The 17,465-nt window shown below is 43.0% G+C and overlaps 1 long non-coding RNA gene and 1 pseudogene across 1 annotated transcript; one reads left to right on the top strand and one right to left on the bottom strand.

Annotated features, from left to right (window-relative positions):
* Positions 1–2,500, top strand: part of LOC130205507 (uncharacterized) — a 20,647-nt pseudogene extending 18,147 nt beyond the window's left edge.
* A 100-nt stretch (positions 2,501–2,600) lies between these two features.
* LOC130205512 (uncharacterized) lies at positions 2,601–5,982 on the bottom strand. Its single transcript, XR_008833936.1, has 3 exons — positions 4,491–5,982; positions 2,928–3,992; positions 2,601–2,794 (listed from the first exon to the last, which is right to left on the bottom strand). It is a non-coding gene; the product is annotated as an uncharacterized LOC130205512 (long non-coding RNA).
* Positions 5,983–17,465: the final 11,483 nt, after the last annotated feature.

Raw genomic sequence — 17,465 nt, 5'->3', positions numbered from 1 at the left:
TGGTCAGGACCAAAACCTCATGAATATCTTTCTCATTAAATGTTTCAACATGTTGTCCATATGTTTCATATGTTTCCCCTTAAATCATCTTTTTTCACAAAGTTGCACATATAGTCGATTTCTGTTTGGTGCCAACTCTTATATACAAACTTATATTTGAAGTTTGAATAAGCCTCCACGTCTTCATAACGGGACTTTTGCATCAAATTGGAATATCCTACATGTGTTTTGCACCATTTTATACACATAACCAAAATTCTGTCTAATTTAATCAAACATAATTGATGTTTTGACTTGATAATGCTGAATGACACACCGGCTCTATGACATCATGAATCCAAGATGATCCCCCAAACCGCTGTCATTGCAATGCTTCCATCCTGTGGAAAAAGCAAGTGGCAAACACATTAGCACTACCTGAAGTAAAAGAACAATATTAGTACCCGGTGTGACTCATAGATGTATGTCCTGCATTAATCTGAGATGCGCTTACAAACAACAAGTCCCGATTACCATATAAATATTCTTTCACTTTCGATGGAATTATTTCTTTTCTTTTCAAGGTTAGGTATCTTAATCATGCCTAAGTGTGCAGCAGAGAGATTACAGACTCTCAACCCTATCAGACATTAACTAAACATATGTAACCTGCACTGAGAAGAAGAAAGATTCAATAAGAGAAGCATTGATATCGAAGAGGATAGTTATGTTTTACCTCTGGATGAAATTATATTTGGTGCTATAATTACTGTTATTACAATGTGTGATAAAATGATGAAGGACAAGAATGGTCTTGATAATATAGATTCAGTGAATCTTAGCCACATGTGGCCGGGACTTCAGTCAGGACGACAGCTTTTCTATTTGTGTGTAAATAAGGTCTCAGTTGTGTGTGTCTCTCACTCTGCGGTGTGTAGCAGCGGAGCCTCGGGTCAACGTGACGGATATTTTTTCACGGTACGAGGAGGCAGAGAGCTGAATTATTGAAGTCTTGTTTTTCATCAAGATGAAATTAAAGCAGCACACACACAGCCTGCACAACACACACACACACAGCCTGCACAACACACACACACAGCCTGCACAACAAACACACACAGCCTGCACAACACACACACACAGTCACTCTAACAAATGACTTCTTTCAGGTTCGGTGTGTGTGTGTGTGCGCACACATTTGTGTGTTTGTGTTTACCACACTGGGTCCTATTTCTCCCTTGACTCCATCCACCTCCATACTATGGAGGACTTATTTATACATTTATTTAAGCATTTATTTATTTATTCCTATATTTATTCATGCATTTATTTATACTTAAGTCATTTTGAGTCCTCCATACCATACTGGTGGATTACAGCCATGCTCATTTGGAGGAGTCTGAACCAAAACCAGGCGTTCATTCGACCGGATCCCCTAAACAGGCCCGTGCACAGATAAAGCCCTAGTGGTGCTCAAGCACCTGCCCTTTTACCCTGGATGAGAAAAGTGCCCTCTCTGTATTCTTGTCAAATACACAATATTGTGGTCGTCATGCTCCGGTTTATTTTTTTCTGTTTTTGAGATGTGAGACGGGAGCTGTTCTTCCAGAAAGCTCGTCGGCCCAAAGATGAACGGGACGATTAAAGTCTCCGTTTGATTCCTTCTACAGGTTGGAACCGACATGCCACGTTCAGCGAGTCCAGAAGGCCGAGCCCTTTGTCCGGCTGCTGGGAGGCGAGGAGGCGAGGAGGCTGGAGGCGAGGAGGCGAGGAGGCTGGAGGCGAGGAGGCTGGAGGCGAGGAGGAGGCTGCTGGGACGCTGGAGGCGAGGAGGCTGGAGGCGAGGCGAGGAGGCGGGGAGGCGAGGAGCTTCCAGACGGACTCTCCAGGAGCTGCTGGACGAGGTGCCGGCTCATGTCTCCTGTCCTCAGCTTCCAGAGGACGTCATTCATGCTGCTGAGGTCCAGCGGCTGTGGAGACGTCCTCCTCCATGTTGTCTGTTCTTTGGTTTTGTTTCAATGTTCTCCATCCAGTTAGGAGGTTGGTATAAAAGCATCATTTCATAAACTGCCGGGGTCTGTTACTTACTTTCCTATTTTCGTCAATGAAAATCTTGTAAATGTAAATGATGTATTGCTTTAGTTGGATTATTTAGAGTGAAGATATATGTTGGTATTTGTTACTGATTGTTGCCAACTGACATGACACATGTAGACGTTTTGCCATTTAGGATGTTTTTGATACAAATATCTTTGTGGTCATTTCAGCTATTTTTGGCAAAATACAAAACGAAAATATAATTTTGGGTTTAATAGTTTACCCGTTACGAAGATGAAAAATGAGCACTGGCGTAAACTAACGATATATTACTGACATTAATTGTTAAGAATCAACACAATAAGTAAATATAAAAACTATAACATTGTAGTGCATAAACATTAAAGTCGATGTATAACCCAATATGAACATCATAACAGTGTTTGCTGACCCAGTAGTTTTTAATAAAAAGACATTTAGATTTTGTTGTACATTTATTCATTACAATCAGGAGATAATCTAAATACTGGACACAGTTTACATGAACATACAGTATTCCATGTGACAAATGAAAAACTACAAGGCTTTTAGAATTATTATGTCTTGTTCAGGCTGAAGCGTCCGTCTTCTCACAGCTGCTTCCTGTGTGGGCGGGGCGGGCGGTGTCGGGGGTCTGGGTGGACGGGTGGGGTCCTGATTGTACTTGTGTAGTGGTCAGCTGAGGGTGACGGGTTGGTTGACGTCCTCCCTCAGCTGGGAGAGACAGAGGAGTCCTGCCCTGTGACACAAACACCAGACATGAATACGTTTGAACTGAACTACACAACCTTTACATTGTTGTGTTGGATCTGGCCTCCGATGATGGGATCCTATTCCTGATACTTCTGTCGTCTGAGTGAGGGATTACTTACTCCGCCCACTAAAGGAAAGGCAACCGCCGCTCTTCATCTGGTCCTGTAGTCCTTCATCCTTCTCATGTGGTCCTCCCTCGTCATCTTCTTCTTCATCGTCGTCAAGGAGATCCTGGAAGTCCCCCGCCAGGCGCGAGGGAAGGCAGTCCTGCCGGGCAGTCGGGCTCCTCCTCTTCCTGCTCCTCCTGGTGGACTCTTCTGGTTTCTGGGGCCGGAGCTTCTTCAGGACGTTCCACAGCTAAAGAGAGGGTGAGAGGACAGGAAGACCAAAGGACAGACACGGGAGAACAGTCCTGCCAACTGCTATAAGACTATAATAAATCACCTCTGACCTTATCCTTCTTAAACTCATCAATAACCCTTTCACTGTATATACACTCTATAGACTTTGCATTTTCTGTATCATCTAATTTTCTTAAATTGAATATTTCCTTCTCTGCTATTTTATTGTATATATTGTGTGTTTACTCTGTAACCTTGCTTCTACAACCAAATTTCCCCCTGTGGATGAATAAAGTATCTGTTCATCGCTCTATCTATCCGTCCATCTGTCTATCTATCTATCTATCTATCTATCTATCTGTCCATCTATCTGTCTATCTATCTATTTATCTATCTATCTATCAATTTTCCTCGGTCTGTCTGTTGCAAAGTATCTTTTCACATACAAGGAATGTGTCATGGCGGGTGGTGCAACATAAGACAATAACATTAAACAATCAACAATCAACAAAGTGCAAGAATTGTAACATATTACATTTACAGTAGAATATAAAATAAAGTGCACATACAAACCAATAACAGTACTTTAAACAGTGTAAGTTTACAGGGACAAGTGTATTACTTACCTGATAACTTACCTGCGGCCCGGTCCGCGTCGGCGCTGTCGGAGCCTCATTCGCACGAGTCGGCCGAGTCGGAGTCGGATGAGTCTCAGCCGGGCCTCGTCTGGTGGCAAAAGGCCCAAGACACCCACCAAACCCACATACGCATTGTTAAACTGATATTGTGCAACGTTACCTCCCGGGGGCGGGGGCTAGGGAGCTCCAACGTCGTCGGCACCAGCTGCAGGGAAACATTTAAACAGGATTCGTCATGCCATGAAATATTTCTGGATTACATTGAGCAATAATAGATTCAGATTCCAGCTGCTAATCAATCAGTTAGCAGGTCAATGTACAACCGTTTAGACTCGTGAGCCACACCTTCCAGACTAAACAATGATTCATATCTTCTCACTTTCCCCTTTTCAGAAATGTCATGGTAAAAATCTGTAATATTTGATACCCTCTAAACAAAATAACAGTGTTTTAAATCCACTACACGAATAGTTAACACATACCACAGATATCCAGTGACTTTTAAGACATTCCGGTCCTCAAATAATCATTTTACACTGAGAAACCTCCACCACATCTGTATTTCTCAAACAGGCCCCTTGACATTGTGAACTGTTCAACTATAAACTCAAAAGGTTTCACTGATTTCTCAACTGAGAACGTTTTAAATGGTTTTAAGGTAAGAATAAATAACAAATATGCTAAATATAAATATAAAACGTACCTCCGGGCCGCGCGTACGAGTGGTCCACCATTCTCCGGCTTCTCGGTGGTCCACGAAACAGGAAGTCAGGAGCTAGAAGGAGATTCAAGGATAACTTTCAGTTAGCGGTCAACAGCTCGAGGAGTTAGCTTCACAGCTCTGGTCAACAAGAGGCTTCAAGCTCGGGTTGAGGTCAAAGTGCAAAGGGGCCGAGGCGGTTTATATAGCCTCGGCCAGGTCGTTACCATGGCAATGCGTGCGTCTTGCTTGCGTGCCCACAACTTAAATATCTGGATCATTTTCAAATTCAAAGAGGGGCATCTGAATATGAATACCCTAAAGTTTGGGACCGATAGCTCTGAGATAAGGGCCCCAAAAACAGGTCCATGCGAACGTTATGGTATCCACAGATCTCACGGACAGATGCATTTGATAAAAAGTTGAATAGTTGATTGGACCTGTATGCGGCTAACTCTCTTAAGGTGGTGAGAGTTTACGAGTTTTAATTAATGTATTGTCACCTAAAGAAAGAAAATAAAGGAGCGTCACCAGTCTTCAGGGTTCCGTTACAATGCCTATTGCGTCATAATACGCAGGCGAAACATATAAAATAATAAATAAGACTAGAGGACGCGTTTTCCAATTCAAAACAGCATTGTAGAAAAGAGAGATAACAAACCGCAAAGATACGTTGATTAGAGACGTATTTGTACGTCAAATACAAACGTAATCTGGAGATAAATACGTTTCAGTCAAACGTGACTGTAAATTACGTTTTAGTTCTGGGGGACGTGGTTTCTGTGATCCGGGGTTGGTTAAACCACGCGCGTCATGACGCACCGTGAAACATGGCGATATCAACCCAACACGACCACAGTAACCTCTTTCCTTCATAACTCATTATCCTCCACTTCACGAGGTGCATCTCAGAGCGCGTGCAGGAGACGCTGGAGGCAGCGCGCGCTCGTGCACTCCCATCAGTTAACTTAACAAACAAAGCACCGCGACAACGAGCGCAGAGCATGTCATGTTAAATAAATCACTTCAATATGATAAAGTAAAAGGAGCAGACGTGTGTACAATAAGGCCCGTTTCAACGCTCACAACAGAGCAGCTCCGGGTCACGCGCAGCTCAGGTCAGGTGACGCCCGCGCGTTTCATATGGTTACCATGGTGCCGAGTTTATGCATTTTACAGAGTATATTTGAGAATTCTATAAAAATGGTTCAGGCGCCATCTTTTTTCGGTAATTACAAAGTTACATTTCAACGTTTTGATGCTTTAAAACACAAATAAAAGGGGTTTCGAGGCTTTGCACTAATTGTCAACACATTCCGCACATCTCCCGAAATGTTCAAGACAGTCTGCAGCTCAAATCTCATTTTACACGACGAATCATCGACTGTCAACATTCTAAACGTTAAAACTCAAAAGGTTTCACTGATTTCTAAACTGAGAACACTTTTATGGATTTAAGGGGATACGTTAATAATAAAAATGCTAAATTAAATGTAGAAATGGTCTTACCTTATGGTCCAAATCACAGCCCGGTCGCTTCAGCAGGGGCTCGTCCTCGGTTCTCGGTCGTCGGAGGGCCTTCCTCGGGGTCTCGGGTCTCTCGTAGTCCGGATCTCGTGTAGTTCTGTTCGCCAACAAGTTTAGTTTCCAACAAAAAGTCTCAAGCAGTGCAAAAGTCTCAGTTTCCTTCACAGGTCTGGGTTCACAGGAGGGTTCACAGGTGAGGTCCGCTCGCGTCAAAGTCCAAAGTGCAAAGGGGAGAATCAGAACGTCCGCGGCCTTAAATACCCTCGGTCCGGTTTCCATGGCATTGACGCACGTGCGTGCGTGCGTTTAAGCAATTAAGAGACATATTAATTATTTCCCCCCATGTTTTTTAATTATATATTTGATTCATACGAGTTATTATTATTATTATATTATTTCTTAGTGATCTGTTGCTATTCAGTACAGATGTATAAGCTGTAAAGCCAAAATGGATGCTAAATGAAATATATATCATATATTATTATCTTATTTTTTAAGAGGGATCATTTACAGTTAAAACATAAATGTCACCATTTGATGCACTGCACCAGATTGTAGTTTCAGCTATTTAGCATCTGTAGTCTCTTGACAGACCATAACACACATACAACAATAACAGTACAGGATGAGACACACTGCAACAGTATATGTAAGAATAAAACAAATAATGTATTCTTTTATTTGGAAATATTGACAGTTACAGAACACAGTAAACATTAATTGATATTTCCATTGTTTATCATCTTTTTGTTGAAATATCAGATAACAAACCCAATATATCCAGAAATTAAATGACAATATGAGTTCTTCTTCTTCTTTGAGGACGGCCAACCTATTCTACCACATGACTTGGGGAAAAGACACAACTGAACATCAGAAATAGGATATTGTAATTCTATAACTGGCAAATCTCCGGCTCAAGATTTATTTCCCAGGGACGTAGACACATTTGTTCTTCATTAATCAGTATTTAAGAATAAAACGTACTCTCTCCGTCATCAATTCCCCCCAAATGTGTTTGGATATCTGTGAGGGCATTTATTTGAGTTCTTGTGAGAATTTCGCCTCGACATGCTCCACGGCGCTCACAAGCTCACAAGCTCCCGCTACAAAGATCAATCTTATATGAGTAATTGCAGAGGCTGAAAAGAGTCAACGCAAGAAAAAACACTTGTAATAACTACTTACTAACCCAGAGTGAGTTCATGCCGGGAAATATCAGACTTCTGTAAACACGTTATAAAGCCTCAGTCTGATATATTCTGGCATGACTTCACTCTCGGTTAGTAAGTAGTTAGTAGGTGTTGTTTTTTCTTGCGTTTAATCTTTTCAGCCGAGCGGTCGAGGTTAGTAAGTTGTTTATTATATGGCATTCTTTCGCTCCTATTGTTTTGTAAATGAAAACAAATTGTAATATGTCATTTTGTTCAGCTCTCATGTCTTCTCACGACACAATGTGTTTCAGGTGTTTCGTAACAACCAATTACTTGCTCACTTCAAGTTACAGTGATCAAGAGAAAAATCATTTTGCAGAGGGGTGCCCTTTTTTGGGAGTTTGAGCACCTGCCCCCCAAAATATCTATGCACGTGCCTGCCTAACAGGACCCTGTCCTCGTGGGCACAATGCAGCACCCCAAGGGAAAGACAAATATGGCATCTCAACAACACACTTTAAGACACACACATTATTTCACGGGGTACAAACAGACAAATATAGATCCCAAACTGTTTCTGTATGAACTGACCACAGTCCCTCTTTCTGGAAAGTTCTTTTGTTGAGGATGCTTGTGAGCATTTGAAGAGTGTTTTGAGTAAGAAGTTGAAAGTCACCTTGGGTTTTGTTGACACAATAAAACCAGACAATTTGATGATGAAACAAGTCAGCAGTCAAATCTGAACGATTACCTTCAGGGCATCTTTGAGTGGAAAAAGGAATAAAATAAACATCAATAATATAAAATAAAAGTTTCATTTAGCTTTTTATTGTATTTCCCTCTGGTTTATGACTTCACACTTCACAGTTGCATAGCCACACATTTGCTGGTGTGGTATATTCTTGACAGGAAGACGAAAAGCGTCTTTGCAGAAGCCGCACACCTAGAAGTCAAAAGGAAGTGAAAACCCATGAAGATACACAACTTCACATAGCCTCTTATGCACTTAATACTGTGATATTCACTCATCCCCCTGATCTGACCTTGAACATGTGCATTATATTCCTTAAGAGATACAAACGTATAATGCGTTTTAGATTAAGACTCATCCCTGAATCTGAAGTCCATCGAATAACTCCATGAGTAAGCTGACTGACATGCTGCATCAGAAAAGCAATGAGAACACATCCCTATCTTGATAGAGCTACATCGTGTACAGGTCAACATATATAGAGACAACAGTGTTTACAATACTCCCTTACCTGACGGTAGCTCTATTTGGGTCACATCCATCATAGGTAGTCCAGTCTAAAGGCGTCTCCGTGTCCACTGCCACTGCAGGATCCTGATTGTGTGTCACCTGGAATTCAGATTGAAAAAAAGACTGCATTTAGAAATTATAGTAATGATGTATGTTGAGATACTCACAAGTTACCAAAGTGACTTTATTTGAAAAGTCTATTAAACGGCAAATAACTTATAGCAGTGTGCCTATTCTAAAGTCTAACAAGAACATATAGGGGGCTGCACTGATTCATATTCAAAATACACTATAAAACTAGTGCTGTGAAAAATAACGCGTTAACTCAGTTAATTCAATTTCAGGTTTAACTAGTTATTTATTTTTAACGCATTTAACGCATGCGCAGAATGAGCTTCCAATCCGTCTGTTGTTGGTCGTCGGGACGAAAAAAAAGTCACTTGCAAAATGAGCTTCCAATACACCACTTCAATCTGAACTATGTCCGCTCTCATGCAGACGGTCTGTTCATCGGTAATGATCCTTCCGCAGGTTCACCTACGGAAACCTTGTTACGACTTTTACTTCCTGTAGATCAGGGTCTCAACACGTCGATCGCGACCTGCCAGTCGATCGCGGCGTAGTGTTGGTAGATCGTGACATTAAAAGATTGGCCCGCCCCCTGACATGTTCTCTATAGCACGTCTTTGTTCTTTTATTACGCGTTGCGTTAACACTTATCGATCTCCGTCTCGCACGCCACAGAGCTCCGTGCGCGCGCATCGGGACCGAGCAAAAAAAAAGTCACTTGTCAATCTGTCCGTGTCCGGGCCGGTGAGGTTTCAGCTTTGCAGCGGTGTCCCCGCCGTCCCTTTCATCACGGCCCAGTTCATGAAGAAAACCCACACAGTCAGTTTGCCTCAGCAGCTGCTAGAGGAAGACTAGAGGCCTTTAGATTGTATCATGGTGGAGTTCATGGTTGACAAACAAGAGAAAAATGTTCTGTTTAACCCTCCTGTTACCTTTACATTTACTAACATATTTTACCCTCGGGTCAATTTGACCCCAGCAATTAAAACCTCCAGAAAATTATTAGAATTAATATTGCTTCCCAAGTTTAAGTGTGAGGTACTTTATGTTTGTTTGTTGGCTACCTAAATAGCCCTTTAAATAAATAAAAAAGTTGATATTTCTTATATGTTTGACAGTGAAAAACAGCCTGGGGTCAAATTGACCCCAAAGAACACCGACATTAAACATTGAATGGGGTCAAATTGACCCGAAAGGTAACAGGAGGGTTAAACATTCTGTTTAGGATGAAGATGTATTAATGTTCCATATGGAAAACTGCTAAATAACTGCTGAGTTGCAGCACCATTGTATAGAAGAATGTATAAATGTATATATCCGTCTTTGTCATAAATCTCTATGTTCTCACAAAATATACGAGAATATCGGTAATATGTGATTAATCATGATTAATCCACAAAAACCTGTGATTAACCAGATTTTTGGGGGGGTTTTTTGGGTTTTTTTTTTTTTTTAAAAAAAAGGGGAAAAAAAAAAAAAAAACCCGGGAAAAAAAAAAATTTTTTAAAAAAAACTCCCCCCCCCCCAAAAAAAAAAACCCCCGGAAAACCCCCCCCCCCCCTTTTTTTTTTTTTTAAAATTTTTTTTAAATTTTTTTTTTTTTTTTTAAAAAAATTTTTTTTTAAAAAAACTTTTTTTTAAAAAAAAAACCCTTTTTTAAATTTTTTTTTTTAAAAAAAATAAAAAAAAAATTAGAAAAAAAAATTTTTTTTTTTTTAAAAAAAAAAAAAAAAAATTTTTTTTTTCTTTTTTTTTTTTTGTTTTTAAAAAAAAAAGGGTTTTTTTTTTTCCCCCTTTTTTTTTTTTTTTTCCCCCCCCCTTTTTTTTTTTTAAAAAAACCAAAAAAAATTTTAAATAAAATTTTTTAAAAAGGGGGGAAAAAAAAAAAACAAAAAAAAAAAAAATTTTTTTTTAAAAAAAAAATTTTTTCCCCCCGGGCCCAAAAAAGGGGGGGCCCCCCCCAAACGGAATAAAAAAAAAAAAAAAACCCCCCCCTTTTTTTTTTTTTTCCCAAAAAAAAATTTTTTTTTTAATTTTCCCCCCCCCTTTTTTTTTTTTTTTTTTTTCCCCTTTTTTCCCTTTTTTTTTTTTTTAAAAAAAAATTTTTTTTAAAACCCAAAAAAAAAGGGGCGGTTTTTTTTTTTTTTTTAAAAAAAATTTTTTTTTTTAAAAAAATTCCCTTGGTTTTTAAAATTTGCCCTTTTTTAAACCCCCAAAAAAATTTTTTTTTTTCCCCCCCTTTTTTTTTTTTCCCCTTAAAATTTCCCCCCGGGAAAAAAGGGGAAGGGGGAAAAAAAAAATTTTTTTAAAAAAAAAAAATTTTTGGGGGGTTTTTTTAACCAAAAATCCCCCCCCGGGGCCCCCCCCCCGGGGGGGCCCCCCCGGGGGGGAAACCAACCCGGGCCTTAAAAGGTTTTTTTTTCCCTCGCTTGGGTTTTCCCCCAAAAAAAATTTTGGTTTGCCGGGGGGGGGGGGGTTTTTTTTTTTTCCCCCCCGGGGAAAAATTTTCCTCCCCTTCCCCTTTTTTTTCCCCCCCCAAAAAAAAATTTTTTCCCCCGGAAACCCCCCTTTTTTTTTTTGGGGGTTTTTTGGGAAAAAAATTTGGGGGGTTTTTTTTGGGGGGTTTTGGGGGTTTTAAAACTTTCCCCAAAACCCCAAAAAATAAAAAAAAAAAAAATTTTCCCCCCCCCCCCCCCCCCAAAAAAGTTTCACAGATACAACCCGCCGACATAAAACGGGAAACACGTGAATAATATATAGCTTTCTTACGTGTATCGCAAGGTTTGGAGACGCGAGGGAGCTTCTGATCTCGTCTGTACATGGGACAGCCCGAGAGCTCAACTGATAGCTACTATAGCTAGCATGAGCAGCTAGCGATCTTGTCAAACAAAGTAGTACCATCTTAATAATGGAGAAACGGTTTTTGCTACAGTTGCAACCCACGTGTGTTTAGAGTAAGAACACGTCTAATGAACTAAGTCATATTTAAGAAAGTAAACCTACCTTGGAGAAGAAGTTCATGAGTTAGACCAGGCCCCTGTCACTTTCTCTATAGCGCCACATTACAGCAGCAGCATGTCATTTCTGTGTTAACGTGTCGCGTGCGCCGCAGAGCTCCGACACCGGTTTGCGCGCATCGGGACGGAGCAAAGAAAAAGTCACTAAAGTAGTCTTGGTGTTGCTTGAAGTCCAGTCTCGGTCTCGTCTCTTCTCCCCCCGCCTCACCCAGTCCGCCGCGTGCTCGCTTCAATTGTTGTTGTTGAAGTTCCGTAAGTTTTAACGGCCGCTAACTCATCATGTTGGGGATGGTATTCTGTCATGTTCATAGTCTTCGTACTTTTAGGAATAACGATGTGAGAACAAAAACTATTTTTAACAATAAGTTAAAAGTTAAGCCCAACACACCATCTTAGATTTAATTCAAGTGACCGCACTGAGCTCAACTCTCCTGCGGGGTTCGAACCCACGAACCCAGAGGAGGCTCTGCTCCAAGTGCGAGTGTTTATTCCGCTACACTAGCGTGTTAATTGCAATTAATTCACAGGCATCGCAATTCTTGGTAGATTCTTACATCGAACTCCTGCAGCGGGACCTTCTGCTCCAGAAGGCCCCTCATCATGCGGACCACAGTGTTGAGCTGCGGGCCCGTGTACTGGCCATCGGGGACCACCTTGATGAGGGGCAAAGAGGTCAGCTCATCCTGGGTGATGTTTGGCCTGCCTGGAATTGGGGGAAACAGTTAAAGCAGATTTGCGAGAAAAATTGCCCCAAAAGATGTTTTGTCAATAAAGACAAATCTTAAATGTGAAACACATATTAGGCTAATGTTTGACCCATGACTTCCTCTTTATTTTAGACTCCATTCTCACTGCACGAAAATGCATTAAATGTTGAATCTAGATCTCTTTGCCAACCCAGATTATGTATTCCCTTCCTCACATTAAATCAAATTAAACCAAAGCGCTTTACCGCCTCTCGATTCAGAGTTCATGTTTTCAATTGGCAGCTCATCACTCCCCACGTGATCTCATCTTCCTCCTGCTGTCCAACACTCATTTGCAGATAGCTGTCAATTAAAAAACATAACCAGTGAGAAGCTTATTAATATATTCAGAGCTACGAGTGAACCCGAGAATCAGAATCCTACTTTTCATTCCTCGGATCGCCTTCCACTTCCACCCCTGAACTCTATTTTGAAAGAATAAAATTAAAAATCAATCATCTGCTGCATTTAGCTTCAGAGAGTTTCATCAAGATGGAAAGATTAGAATTGAACCTCAGGGAGTCTTCAAAGAAGAGTCATCGCAGTCGGTGTCCTCGAAAGTTTAGGCGCGCGCCTCTCTTGTGTCCGAGTGGATCCTCTTCATAGTCTGTACACAAGAGTGCGGCGCAGAGTTTGTGAAGGCAACAATCGTATTATGAGATATACACAAGTCAAATTAAACAACACTCATGGTTCTACAGAGACTTCTAGCCTGCACGCACTTATTGGTGGTAGAACAGGGCAGCTGCCGGTTTTCAGCTCATTACGGAGAGGAAACAGAGTCTTTGCTCCACTGTCCTCACTCACATCTGAAAGCAGCAAGAAGGAGCGTGGGTGTGCAGAATATTAATAATAATGATGGCACTATCACATTTTGTTACAGTATAATGACATCTTCGCAAAATGAGACAAACAGATTCCACGCTCTGCGTCTCTTGCCTGTGTTTCCATTGCACTTGTCCGAGTTGATGGGCAGATAGGCCATGTGTGTTTTGGGTTCTGGTCGGGCGGTCTGGACACGATGAGATGCACCGGCCTTTAGCTTACGGATGGTGGTGACGGCTTTGGTGGTGGGACACGCCGGTCATGAGTTCCTCATTCACCTGCAAGAGACATCACAACGCTTGACACACGTGGAGGAAGAAAGACAAAGCATGCAGGATAAATGCTCAGCAGATTGAACGCTTTGCATTTGTGTTATTTTGTTTGTGTACAGTTCATAGGGTGGGCAGAGGTCACAGTAAATGATATAAATATTAACTTAAATAGTAGTCCATATATCAATACGCACTTGACTTCGAGCAGCAGAGGTGAAATATAACTCACTTTCAGCAGCCGGTCTCCCACTTGCAGTTCCCTGAGGTCTCATAGTCCTCCCGGGTGATGGACTTCACAAAGATCCCCTCTCTCCTCCAATCACAGAGAACCCCAGACCTCCGCCTGCAGCTTCTCCAGGTCCAGATGTATGATCTCCTCCTGCACGGCAATAAAAGAAAAGTGGATTCATACTTTAATCTGTGATCAAACTTGAGATCGATTTATCGTCTGGCAGTGACGTTATATTCACAAGAAGAAATACAAATGTATTTCTAAACTTACCCTGAAGGACAAATTGCTGCTAGACTCTCTGTATCGCTGGATCTTCTTCTTTCAGAAACCTGAAACAGAAAACAAATTATATGCAAAATAATAGACACAATCAGCATTTTATCATATTTATTAACAAGTCACGCCTTTAAAATCAAAAGCATACCATTCATGCTGGATGAAACTTTGGGGCTAACGTTGTTATTAAGAAAAGAGACACTCTTCTGCCAGGGGAGACGGGCTTTCCATCCTTTGAGGAAATAAAAATGATAAAATGACTTGTTTTAATGCCATTCAGATAACATGACAAATCCCATTCAGGCTACAATGCCGCCATTCTTTTCTCGACTACCGTGGCTTTGAGGTGTGAGGTCGCGAGCGACAGGTCCATCAGTCTGCTGCTCACTGAGAGTCGCCCCGCGTGGGAGCCCGCTGATGTAGTGGATTAGATCGAGTGTTCTGGCTGCCCTCCTCAAGGCCAGTGAACCGGGAACGACGCCCTCACAAACAAGACGTCGTATATACTGTCACAGCCGCCATCCAGCACCAAACCTGGCAATAGAACCACATGTGGAACAATCAGGACTTGACGGACGATTTTAGATCTGGGAAATCTGAGAAGACCGATGAAAAGAGCCAGACGTGTTGTGTTCTGCACTCAGTGGTTCTTGACTGCCCTTGAAGCGCGGTCAGGCAGCAGATGGGCTTTATGGGGGCTTGGGGCCCCAGGACTCCTCCCTACCACCAAGTCGACCACGCGAGGCGCACAAGCACAAGGTTGACCACCTCGGTGTGGCCCATGTTGCTCACATCTGTGTTGTTCACCTGCAGAGGGAAAATAAAACAAGTCACGCTCCGAATTTAAAGGAACTGTCGTTCGCCTGTTTGCTTGAGACGCTATTCCCAAAAATGAAACTATATCGGGTTGAAACCAAAGTATTTCGTTGACTTTAATGCACCAACAACACAGGCGGAAACATTGTAGGCTGTGATCAGATTAAGGGAATGAGGGTGAATATCAGAATCATCCGGTCCCTGGGCCTCAGGGTTCCGTCTCCTTTGGCTGGATCCTGCACGATGTCGTGGATGTAACATCCGTGGTCGCTTACCTTTTGTGAGGGTGAAGCCCAGGCTGCCCTTTTCCACTTCACTAACGAGACCCTGAGCTCCACCTCCAGAAACAGAGATGCATCTCAGTGAGAGAAGTTACCTGGGTCTGAAGACACCGTGACTTTTCTTCTTTACTCGCTCCTTACCGGGACAAAGTCCTCCATGTCCTGTCCGTTGCCGGGCAGGGTGAGGTTTAACGGCAGAGGCAGTGGGGGAGGGAGGGGATCCGGGCTAAAGTGGGGGGAGGACACCATATGCAGGATGGATGACTCCAGATCAGCTGCCACGGGGATGGAGCAAACCTATCCAAACAACCGTGAAGGGAATAAATATGACATATCAGAGAATACAATAAATACGGATGATATGAGGATTATTTAAACATTCTTCAAGTACCTCTTGCTGTGGTCCGAGCTGGTCAGCGACAGGTTTGGGGAGTAGAAGGCCGAGTTGACGGTGTCGCCAGTTGACCGGTGCTGTCGTGAGCGACCCAGCCCCAGGTTGCCGCCGGGGTGTGGTGGTAGACACCTGCTCCCAGGTGCCTGCGCTCCACCGGCTGGCGCTGAAGGCTTCCCTCCACCTCCTCATCCCCGCCGGTGCTGTCGCTGTAGCTGTTGTGTCGGCCGGGATTTGAGCAGCATCCTCCAGGGCGCCTCCATGAGGACCTGACTCTTGCTGCCCCTGCGACTCGGAGGAGACTTTGCCCCGCAAGCTCAGGCTGGACTCCACCTGGGTCACCGGCTGCTTTCGTGGGGACGGCATGGGCGTCTGGGAAGAAGTCATAGTTTCAATGAAGTTACCAGTCACTGGCTCTTGAAATGTCCACAGAGTAGTCGGCAGACAAAAAGAAGAAAAGAAGAATTTACTGACTCACCAAAGCTGAAGGCCCATTTCAGGGAGAAACCCCGCACTGGTCTACAGAGGAGCAGAGTCACCTCCTGTCCTGTTCCTCTCAGGGGCGATATCTCCATGTGAAGGAACCAGTAACCAGACCAATGAGAGGACAGATCAGAGCAGTTAAAGGAACTGTGACCGACATCCTACTCACATGTTGCAGAGTCCTTTGAGGGGGGTCCGATTGACCCGCATGATGACGCCGCCACGCTGATGCGCCCGCCTCCGCAGCCGGCTGGCCAGGAAACAGCTTTTGACCCGCACCATGCTGACCCGGGGACTCCTCCGGGATGCTCTCCTCCCGACTGAAACTGAAGGCCAGACCTGACGTGTTCTTCAGCAGACGCACGTCAAACACATTGTCTGTGGGAACAAAGATGTGCAGGTTGGAGTTATTTATCGCGTGCCGGATCTCTTGGCCAACTTCGCTCCCAGGATCCTGCAGAGGATAGGAGTGTAAAGATGGTGGTGGGACAAAGTCATTGAGAACACGTACACATTAAAGGTGGATTTACTATTACAAATAGTACAATCATATGTAGCTATTAGAAAAGGCTGCTCCGTAGCACCTGTTAGGGCTCAGGCCAAAGTTTGACACCAGAAAATTCCTCTTATTAAAAAAGAAAGGCCCAAATTGTTTGGATTTTAATAAAGTACTTGTGTACATTTAAAGCGTTTTAGGGGCCTTCATTTGTTCCGCCTCTCCAAAAAGAGTTGAAACGAGTCCAAATTGAGTGAATGAGCTATTGAGGATTCTGCAGTCTGAGTTACATAAATCAAGTGGCTATCTTTCAAAATGATAGTATTAAAAAAGGTACTTAATTTACATTGTGTGTTACTAATCAACCAGGAAACACTAAATGACAGATTCAGAATCAGACGGATGTGACGCAGCACATTTAAGCAATGCATGGTCTTCTACCAGGTCCCGAGCTCTCAATAGGCAGCAGTGTGCAGCTGAGGGGTTGTAATGAGATTACCAACAATAAATTACTTTGTTTAAAGAGAGAAACGTTGCTTAGTGTAACACTGTGAAAGAATACACAAGCTAAATGCTTCCTACTTACTTTAATTACAGGATGGGCTTACAGAATAGCGTAAAAAATACATTGGTCTAAATACAGGTGCCCAGCCTACTGAGACGACTAATTAGAGACATTAGGGTGTATTCAAATTGGTTACTTTAAAAAGTTGCTGAGTCAACCCATGCATTTATAATCCCCCAGCGTGTGTGCCGTGGGGTCGCCTCACCTCGTGTGATGAAGCTGTACTCGGGGCTTTCCTTGACCTCCAGCGGCGGCTCTTTATTCTTGCTCTGGTCTTGGTCGCCGGCTGCAGCGGGCCGACTGCACTGAGGCGTGTGGGGCGCTTGGACGCTGTCTGTAGGCGGGTGACCCTTCTCCAGCAGCAAGTGCACCGTCTGAGGGAGAAAGTTATTCACGCGGCGTTAGCGGGCAGTTAAACAGCTCGCCGGCCGGCCGCTGCGGGAAGAGGTCACCCCTCACCTGCCCCGTTTCTCGGAGCGCTTCCACCGCTTGGTGGTGAGTGGCTCCCTCCAGACTATTCCCATTGACAGCCACCACACGGTCACCTGAGCACGGGACAGACACCAC

The sequence above is a fragment of the Pseudoliparis swirei genome, chromosome 15 (genome assembly GCF_029220125.1).
Source record: "Pseudoliparis swirei isolate HS2019 ecotype Mariana Trench chromosome 15, NWPU_hadal_v1, whole genome shotgun sequence".
Lineage (NCBI taxonomy): Eukaryota > Metazoa > Chordata > Actinopteri > Perciformes > Liparidae > Pseudoliparis > Pseudoliparis swirei.
Note: the sequence above shows the minus strand (reverse complement) of the source record. Positions and strands in the feature narration are given on the sequence as shown.